Genomic DNA, 11,215 nt, shown 5'->3' on the forward strand with positions numbered 1-11,215 from the left:
AACCCTTTGATCATCATGTCGGCATGCTTTTCGGAAGTAGACTCGAATCTAATCCGCTTGTCCGGGATCAGTTCCCGCAGAAAATGGAACTTCACATCCATGTGCTTGGTTCGGCCGAAATCCTTCGACTTTTCGGCAATCCTCATCGTTGACTGATTGTCTTCAAAAATCGTGACAGCTCCTTCGATCTTACGGCCAACAACTTGCAACAGTCTCGCCAACCATATTTCTTGGCAAGTGACTTTGCACAAAGTCATAAACTCGGCTTCCGTAGACGAGAGAGTTGCTCACGAGTGATCCAACAGCCGAACACCTCCAAAATTCCGCAACTTACGGAACAACGATCCACCGTATCGTTTGCCTACTTCGCATTCGAAGAGACTAGCAACGTTGATTCCTTCTCGTCTCGTCGATACTCCAGTTCCAAGCTCAATGTACCCTATACATAACGGAGTTCGCGCTTCGAACTGGCTAAAAAAGTTTACAGCAGCCGCCTAATCCGTTCGAGTAGTCATCGCGGCGTACGTTAAAAAGTCGATCAACTCCCGGTACGGTAGCTTGGTTCGTTACGGTTCCTTGGCTTGGCACAACTTCAGTCGATTCTCCAACTGTGTATCTATCGGCTTATAGCTCTCCCTCCCGAAGCGACGCAGCATTGCTTCGAGGTATTCTCGCTGACTTATCTACATCACACCAGTCTCGTTCGAGGTCTCGATCCACACACATTCCCGGAAGCACTCAATATCTTCGGTGCCGGTCATCTAAAATTCTTCGGGAAGTCTTTACTCAATGTTCATTGAAACTTTCAGAAACATCATCCACATAAAGCACTAAAACATCTTAACCATCTTCTAAAGTGTATAAACACTGATCGTTTGAACTCCTCTTGAAACCCAAAGAATCTTCCGCAAAATCATTTAAGCGATCATTCCAGGCCTTGGATGCTCCAATCAGCACACCAGATCCTGGAATTTCATAAACCGTTCCGGTTGGGCCTTATAGATGTCTTTAGATAGCCGTCCATTCAGGAACGCTGTTGCTACATCCATTTAGTGAACGTACATCTTTCTGTGGTTAGCTACCGCTAAGTCCGTACGCAACGTGTCCAACTTTGCCACTGGAGCCACCGGCTTTACTTTAAAACCCCAATTACAAGAGATAGGTGTACGACCACTAGGCCAGTTAATCCATCTCTAGGTCTTGTTCTTCTATAACGAAGCCATTTCACTATCGATAGCTGCCTTCAATTAATCCCAATTGTTTCGGATTTTGGCGCTGTGGTCTTCGGATACTCTTCTCCAGATTTTTCGCGATCACTAACTATAATTCGGTTCATCTGCTTCTGCCGGCTTGACACTTCCTGTTGACGGTGAACACTTTTTCTTGAGACGGTGATGCTACCTGAACTGAGCACGAGACGATTGTGTGTGAGTGCGAGAACAAAGAGATGTTAGCCGTGTTTCGACGTAACGAGGGGAAATTAAATGTAACCGTCGATGTACAAACAGATGTTCATATGCTATGGTTTATCCATTCCTCACATGCACCATCATACTCGACCGGGCGGCGCTTGTATGATTTCGAGCACGCGTGACGAACTCGTACTGAAAATGGTTGCCACGTTTGTGTGGTACATACCAGTTAAAAGGAAAAAAGAATAAGGATCAATGATTTAGAAATCCGATTAAAATGATACCAGTTTCGGCTTATAACTGCTGAATTATTCGGTATTTTAAGCTAAATATGGTTTGTATGTAGCCTTGTACTTCAAGTTTTTCTTTGGATAACTTAAAATACATAAATTAAGCTCTTTATTAGAAAATATTTAGAGAAAACGTTCGAAATCACTATTCGAATTCCTCCAAAAAAGAGGTTTTTGCGATGCAATTGGAAAGAGTTTCTCTATCACAGACATCTCATTTGGTTGTACATGCAGGGTGTGACCAAGAAAAGGATTCTTGTAACAGTTGTGAAATTATATAAGTGATGGAAAAACCTAGTTCGACGTTCAGTGACAAGCCGTGTCCCAGCAAGATGGCCAGCAAACAGTCGGTTTCTAGCCATTCGGGTCCCAGCCGTCCGGGTTCCAGCCAGCCGAGGTCCAGCCAGCCGATGAAATCGATGGCATACCGCAAGCTGTTCGAGAGGGAGCGGAGATACCGACGACATGGACATTGAAGACGGCCCTGGTTACGACAGTTTGCTTTCCAAGCACACAAGATTCGCACACAATCACACTTTTGTCGATCTTGCTTTCGTGTTTTGATAGTCATTTACAGCATTTTAAGCTCAGCTAAGCCGCCATCAAAGTCAGACAAAGAAATTCGACTTCAACTCATGGTTTCATGCCACACCGGTAATTTATAACCAATCTTTTGTAATTAAAGTGTTTGGGGAACGTTTGTCGACAGCCAGGAAGTCTGGATCGGGGGGAAATCGAAAACCGGAAGCCGCTGAGACGACAAAGAGAGTTGCCGGTAGTTTCAAGCGTAACCCTAACCTCTCTCTCCTTACCTAACTCACTTATTGATCCCGCGCCGATCCACCGGTGCATAGGGCCGTGGTAAAAGACCTCCACTGTTGACGATCCGGAGCCAGCGTCTTCACCTAAGATTCTCATGGACAGTTCGGATTCCAGCGGCTAGGCTTCGCCGCCACGAGTTTCTGGGTCTGCCTCTTCTTCGATGACCTTCTGGATTCCAATCTAGCGCCTCTCTGCAAATCTCGTTTTCATCTTTCCGCAGCGTGTGCCCAATCCATCTCCACTTACGTTCTTGAATCTCGATTTCTAGAGCCCGTTGATGACACCGGCGATGTAGTTCCTCATTTGAGATCCAGTTACCAGGCCACCAAGCGTGGATGATGTTCCGCAGGCAGCGATTCACAAAAACTTGCAATTTTCGCGTCGTCACCGCATATGTGCACCAAGTTTCACACCCGTACAGCAATACGAATTCGACGTTTGAGTTGAAGATTCGGATTTTTGTTCGTAGAGAGATCTGACGTGACCGCCAGATGTTTCGGAGACTCGCAAACGCAAATCGGGCCTTTCTGATCCGGGTTTCGATGTCTTTCCTGGTACCACCATCAGGCGTTATCTGGCTACCAAGATACTGGAAGCACTCCACTTTCTCAACTTGTTGCCCAGGTACCATGAAACTGGAGGGATTTGCTGTGTTGATCTCCATCGACTTGGTCTTTCCGACATTGACTTTGAGCCCTACTGCCTTGGAACTTTCGGTGAGGTCGTCGAGTTTACTCTGCATATCCGGTTGTGTTTGGGCGAGCAAAACAATATCGTCAGCCAGGTCAAGGTCGTTCAGTTGCTCCATTGTTGAAGGATTCCACGGCAATCCTCGGTTGGGTGCACAGTCGATCGATCCAGTCAGAATCTCATCCATTACGATGAGAAAAAGCAGCGGTGACAAAATACATCCTTGTCTCACTCCAGCAGTTACCGGGATTGGTTCGGACAAGACACCATCGTGCAAGACCTTGCACGAAAATGCCTCGTATTGTGCTTCGATGAGATGGACTAGTTTCTCTGGGACCCCTCGTCGCCTTAGAGCCGCCCAGATGTTTTCATGGTTAAGTCGGTCGAATGCTTTTTCGAAATCAACAAAAACTAGCAGAAGAGAGTCCTGGAATTCGTTGATTTGTTCCAGTATGTAATGTGGTCCACACATGATCGTCCGGATCGGAATCCAGCTTGTTGCCGTCGGAGTGTAGCGTCGATTTTCTCCTGGATCCTGTTTCGGAGCACCTCTCTTTCCGAGATGCTGCAACTAAGCTGGCTGTACCGTCTACAACCGTGCATCGAGCCAAAAAACGAGCCGGACTATCGACTTACAAGAAGGTAGTGACTCCAAATCAGTGATTGAAATCCTCACCAATTTTCTCATCAGAGGTATTCAAAATATACGCTCTGAGGCCTCGCATAGCTATACAGAAGACGATACATATACATTCATTCAAACCTCCCCCCATGAGGAGGATCTGCTCTGAGAGACACTATTCGTTTGCTGCCCCGAACGAACTCTCTCAACGTTCGGTTGCTACATGATGCATGAAGAAGACGAGGCACACATACTCATTTACGTTATTGAATTTGATGGACTCAAGCCGATAGCTGCGTTGAGGAGAACATCTTCAACCTCGCCGCAAAGGTTGAGGCAACAACAAAAACAACCGAACTTATTGCATTGCATAGGCCCGCAACGTATGGAGCAAGGAGAGGGGAGGAAAAAGAAACGAAAACACTAGCTGCCTGCGTGCGGTTGCTGTGCAATAATAGCAACAGCAGAAAAACCTCGGGTATTTGATCCAGGCACAAACGAGGAGACTCGGGTTTGCTCTGCCTTTTGAATTCGGTTCCCTCAAGAATGTAACAGGAGATGAGTGAGAGCCATTCGTTTGGTTTTTTGGATTCGCTGCCTCGAATGTATACTGCTCCTTGAAGGCAGGCCATGTTGAGAGTGTATGCATCATCGGTTTTGTCGTTTTCGCTGCCTCAAGGCAACCTTTGCTTCCGAGTAAAGCAGTGAGCGAGAGATGGTTGATCAACTCATGCTCAGCAAAATTCAATCACTGCTCCAAATCGCGATGATAAACAAAATACGACGGCCAAAGCGCGATCCCGGAGGCTGTACACGACGATGCTGACGAAGTTTGACTGCGTGGTAATGGACGACGAAACCTACGTCAAAGCCGACTACAAGCAGCTTCCGGGACAGGAGTTTTTATACGGCAAAAGGAAGGGGAAAGGTAGCAGATATTTTCAAGCACATGAAACTGTTTGCGAAGAAATATCTGGTTTGGCAAGTCATCTGTACCTGTGGCTTAAAAAGCAGCATTTTTATAGCTTCCAGGACCGTCAACCAAGAAATTTACGTGAAAGAGTGTTTGAATAAACGTCTGCTTCCTTTCCTGAAGAAACATGGTTGTTCCGTACTGTTTTGGCCGGATTTTGGCATCTTGCCATTACGGTAAGAGGCCATGGAGTGATACGCCGCCAACAACGTGCAGGTGGTTCCCAAGGACAAGAACCCTTTCAACACGCCAGAGCTCCGCCCAATTGAGAAATACTGGGCCATTGTCAAGCGGAACCTAAAGAAGACCAAAAAAAACTGCTGAGGACGAGCAGCAGTTCAAGGCAAACTGGCTTTCTGCGGCGAAGAAGGTGGACAAGGTGGCTGTACAAAATCTGATGGCAGGGGTTAAGCGTAAGGCCCGGCAATTCGGAAGCCTAACTGAATATTTTTCCTGAATTTTATACTTATTAAATTTGAAAAAGAAATTTAATTTGATTTTTTAAATACACGATTTCACCGATTTACACGCGTTTTCCCTTGACCAAATTTTAACCGTATCACCCTTTACTCGCCACAGAAGCGATCGGAGTGGGTGGAATGTCGGATATGCTCCAAGGGTCTGCGCCTGGTTCAACCACAAGACCGAGATGGTGCTGATCAAAACCTGGTATCAGCACAAACAGGGACGATTGCAGCTTGACCGTGCGCAATCGAGTCCAAGCGAATTGCATTGCATTTGCGCAAATGTGATGTAGGCTATGGCGGCTTTAAGAGACCCTTACCTTGGCAAACATTTGCGCAAATCGTTACCTGAAACCAGTATCGAAATTTTGTACTATTTGGGGACCATTTAAATATTACGTAACGCGTTAAAGGGGGGGGGGGGGGGAGAGGGTATAAGAGTTTGTTACGCTTTGTGAATTTAGTATAGAAAATCTTAAACAAATGTGTTACGTAGGGGGGAGGGGAGTTGAAAATGATCGAAAATTGCGTTACGTAATATTTGAATGGCCCCGACTCTATTTCCGTTAAAAGTTTGCATACTGTGGACTCTTTTGTAAAACAGTTGCAAAATTTCAAACTGAGCCTTCATGGACATTATTGAATTACTTTTTTTAGTTTCCTCTAAACCAGAAGTGATAAATTTTCAGAACCTTATGAATCCACCGGCACCAATATGCCAGACAGTGGTACTGTTTTCAAGCTAAATAGCGCAACGCCACTAGCCTCTTCCGCCGTACACATTGATCTGCAGCTAATGACAACCGTTCGTCATTAACACCTTTCTGGTCTTGAAGAGCGAGGTTCGGCGAATGAGGAGTAAACAAGACTAGTCAGTGTGAACTTACACCTATGTAGCTGGCCGGTTTATTGAAGAAGAGTTTATGAAATATTCGATCATTGTTTATTTCCGGCATGGCGCAGTAAGTAGAAAAAACACTCGGTTGGATGAGCAGGTGAGAAGGCCAGAAATCGCAAAGAAAGGGACGGGGCAAGGATCCATACCAATTGCTATTTGTTTGTCGATTGACGAGAACATGATACAAATATGGGTCGGCAGAACAAGTAAACTGTGAAATGTTTGCTCTCCTGCGTTAGCATTCAAGATGCGCAGTTTTTATGACTAATAAGTTCAACTATTGCCCTAATTGGAGGAATCTTCGGAAGCACAATAAGCTTGTTTCTAGTTTGTCAAATGTTTAACCGATTTTTTCTATGTTCACATGTAGTAAAAAATATGAGTCGATTTTGAAAACGAAAATCTCAGATAACACCAGATCCCGACGTTTCATGTTTTTCTAAGTTTTGAATTGAGATCGTTAGAATAGTGAAGCACATATTCCCAAAATTCAAACCTGAAACCAGTAAGCAAACGATCACTCCTGTAAGCAAATATGCTGCTGCCGCATCACAAAAACCGCAACATTACCCAAAATTGTCAGCTGGCAGTAGCGGAGTGAAGCTCAAATAGTCAGCAACGAGGAAAAAAATTAAACCACCTAAACTCGAAACATTATCAACCAAACCGCGCGATAAACACATTTAGGTACGAGTACCGAGAATGCTCAGTCGCCTGAGTGCATACATATTTGTACTAAAGTGGTGACTTCCCTCTTAATTTATACGCTCGGTTGTTATTTGAGTTTCGCTTCCTGACTAAATTAAACGACACAAAACCCCAACCAACAACGGCGTTTCTCTGTGCAAAGTGAGGGAACACTTTTTTTTTATTTATTCATTTCTCACTTGATGTCAACGTTACACCCGCGAAATCCGGGGACACTACTGGAGATGTTTCGCTTTTTTATTCCTCCACATGGAGACGGGGGAGCTTCAGAGGAGAAAAAAAAAGTGCCCGGCCCGGTTAAATTACGGCAGAAGAGAGATGGGCCATATTTGTCGGTCGGGGCATTATCACTTCATTCGGACGGATGAATAATCTGGACCGGGTTCTGGGTCCGGGTGTTTCAACGGGACGACAAGGGGTCAAACGTAATTCACAGCTACAACACCATGACATGATTCTTCTGTTAGTTTTATTTGGGCGTCTCGAGGATAGAGCTTTGATATTTTCTGGGTGTGAATTGTTAGTTTATTTAAATAAAAAGAGTCCTAGCAGGGTCCGTTAAAACTTATCTGGACTGGACCGCTGCAGCCGCCATGATTTTAGATGTTATATCAATCGTAAGAAATTTTCAAAAGCGGGGTAAAATATGTAAAAAAATAACAAAATTTAGTAATTGGCCTGGGTTATTGTGAAATACAGGAGGATTATTTTATTTATTTACATAGTATTCCGTCTCACGACATAACTTGACGAACATAATTCCTAAAATTCACTCGGTCCATGGAAACCGTTCTCCAATTTATCGGGCACCCCACGTTTGCCAGATCACGCTCCACTTGGTCTAACCACCTCGCTCGTTGCGCTCCCGCTCGTCTTGTTCCTACTGGATTCGTAGCGAACACCTGTTTTGCAGGACAGTCGTCCGGCATTCGCGCAACATGTCCCGCCCAGCGTATCCGGTCATCTTTCACCACCTTCTGGATACTGGGTTCGCCGTAGAGTCGCGCGAGCTCGTGGTTCATCCTTCGCCTCCACACTCCGTTCTCCTGTACGCCGCCAAATATGGTTCTTAACACTCGTCGCTCGAATACTCCGAGTGTACGCAGGTCCTCCTCGAGCAATATCCATGTCTCGTGCCCGTAGAGAACAACCGGTCTAATAAGCGTCATATACAGGTTACAATTCGTGCGAGGGCTAAGTCTTCTCGACCGCAGTTGCTTGTGGAGTCCATAGTAGGCACGACTTCCGCTGATAATTCGCCTTCGGATCTCACGGCTGGTGTCATTGTCTGCGGTCACCAGTGAGCCGAGATAGACAAAGTCTTCGACTATCTCCAGCTCGTCGCCGTCGATCGTGACCTTGTTATTACTGGACAAGCGGGTTCGGTCGGTCTCGGATCCGCAGGCCAGCATGTACTACAGGAGGGTTATTATGAGTTTTAGAAACAAATCTGGGAATATTATCAGTTCACGACAATGGCGCAGTTAGTGAGTGATCACAAATTTGAAAGGCTGTTACTTTGTTTGATTATAAATTGTTGCTGCGCCAGTAAATTGAAATATTAAGAATTTGTTTCATCTCCGATAAATATAACTGAAAGTCAATAAGCCTTGAATAGAATTTTAAAGCCGTTGGTAACAATATTATAATATTTTAAAATAAATTCGCTAAAATTTCATCAAACAACGTGCGATACAGGAATCGGGCAGTTGAAGGCTTGAACCTAATTTAAATTGACCTTTTATACTAATTGAAAACAAACATGACAACACTGAAGATTAAAGTGATACATGTAAACAAAACTACAAGTCAGTAAATTTAGGGCTTGGGCCTGCTAGAAGGAATAAAGCTTGCTCTTTACTCTTTCACAGATTTTCAAAAGAATCAATAGCTAATCGGAGGGAAATCGAAGTGAAGGCTATTGCTTTCTCTGTTTAACACATGAGGAACTGTATACTAGATTGAGTCAATTTGGGGTCATTTTGGAATTTCTTGAACCCTGGGGTCTTAAAAGCTACCACAGAAGGATAAAAAATAACGTTGATTTTTCAGTACAAAATATTCTATTTTCCTATACAAACTAAAAAGTTTAAATTAACTCATGTAAACGTTCCTTAAAAATTCTGCAAAAAATCATGGATGAATTTTAAACCAAAACGAAGCTTTTTGACCCCAAATTGACTCAGTTTACTGTATACCGGAATTGAAAGCGCACCCATTGCTTATTTGATATATTTTTTTAAACACAGACGCTTTTTAGTGACCTTCGAAATGTTTCTATTTTGATCCCATTGTGGACCACCGTCTAACAAAATAAGTTTTTTTTTTTTAAATTTTGCAATAGTTTCAACATCGATTGATCCGTTCTTTGGCGTATAATTTAGTTAACCTTTTCCTTTTTCAGTCAAGTTTTGTTCACCTTAATTCATTTGTTAACCAACTTTCCTCAACTTTTCCTACGTCTTCTTTTCATTTCTTTGATGAAAATTTCGTACTACAGCTTTCGGTTTTTTTACAATTATGCTGAACAATAGAAAATGTCGACAAGAAGAAAGTGCCAACTGAAGTATCGTTCATATAGTTGATTTCAAATGAATTGAAGAATTCCGAAAGCACAATACAATCTTGTAAATACTGGTTAATATTCATCGGCCAAACTTCTTATCTACAGGATCAATTTTTAAAAATCAAAGCAACTCTCCTCCAGGTGACTCAATGATAAGTTCTTCATCATCAGCTCCGCAACATCAATTGATGCATATTGTGACTTCCAAAACCCAAGTGGATCTGTGCACATTGATTCAAGTAGCATAAAATTGTGCGAGAATGACGCGATCTTTAAGCCCTCTGAAAACTGGATTTTTTTTTTTGGCTAAAAAATTCATAAAAGTTAAGTTTTATGATTACCAAGAACTTAATTTTCAGTATTTTTTTCGGTAGTTGTTTTAACATACTTAAGCCAGTAGGCGATGTCTCCTACGCACCGCACGCGTTTTTTTTCTCTGACGTTTATTTTTGTTCTTGTAAAGTTTTTATTCTTATTTCGAAGGAAACTATTGAAACGTGAAACCAAACCCCACAGGTCGTAATTTCCGGTCGTCGTTCATCCTTTTTCGATAGTGTAGAGTTGAGCATACGATAAGAGCGAGAGGAGACTTGGTGAATCCAAATATAAGTCTTTAGACTGAATGAGAGGGACAAACTGTTAAGATGGATAGGTTATGTCATCCCAATTAACCACTGGGCCCATAACCTGTAGAGATCTCTAGAGTAATCGATTAAAAACGCGATTTGAAACTCTTGTTTAAGGTTTAAGGTAACTTTATTTGAGACGAACACAGAGTATAACTTATAACTAGATCTGTTACATTAGTGATGTTTATATTTATTTCATGCACTTTCTTCTCGGTGTGCCTATTTCTGATTTGAAGAACCATGAACATTTAATCCAGTTGTCCACTAGATTCCGTTCAATATTGTATCACACATTGTATCCAATCTCGTACAATCTTCCATGCAAGTTGTCCGTTTGACAGATGACAGCTGACAGATGAAGTCTCCACACGTGGCTGTGTTATTGTTTGTAGAATGTCAAATTGATATTGTGTGCAATTCACTCGACTTGCATCTAACCGATAGTTCCCGAGTGAAATGATATCTCAACACAAACTACGGAGAATCAATATTGCTACGATGACAATAGTCAGTTTGTTTTCTACTGTTGTAACGTGTGTATTACATAAAGTGTCTTGTATTGCTGGGAACGGTGGTGTTTTAATTAGTGGATAAAATCATCGAACCTTTTGAGATCCTTCAGATAGTGTCGTTTCTTTTAACGGTCGTGTTTGTTCCAAAATCAAATGGTAGTTGCTAAGCTGAAGCAAATATGATAGCCCAACTGGCTTGTGGGTTGTTGACGAAAAGTGTGATGATGCGTGGCCTACTAGGCAGGTGCAAAAAAAACTTGCACAAATAGGAAGGTGATTATCCACGAAAAACCTTTTATCTTAGATATTTTATTAGCTTTGTTTAACATTGAAAAGTATGATATTAAGTACGATTTTTTTTAAACCTTTTGAATCCTACCTTGGTTTCAAGAAGTTTATGTTCTAAAGGGTGTCCACGAGGAAATTGTCACATTATGAAATTGCTCTAACTTTTTAACCGTTGGATAGAATTTAATGAAAATTTGGGTGGATTTAATTCATAGTGCATTGTTTACAGCCTGCAAGTTTTAAAGTCCTGTGATTAAAACTAGCAGAAATGGAGTCGAGAAAACAGCTCGTGCGTGATAAAATCTTGCGCATTCATCACGAGAACAAGGATCTCTCGCATC

The sequence above is a fragment of the Uranotaenia lowii genome, chromosome 1, assembly GCF_029784155.1.
Source record: "Uranotaenia lowii strain MFRU-FL chromosome 1, ASM2978415v1, whole genome shotgun sequence".
Taxonomy (NCBI): domain Eukaryota; kingdom Metazoa; phylum Arthropoda; class Insecta; order Diptera; family Culicidae; genus Uranotaenia; species Uranotaenia lowii.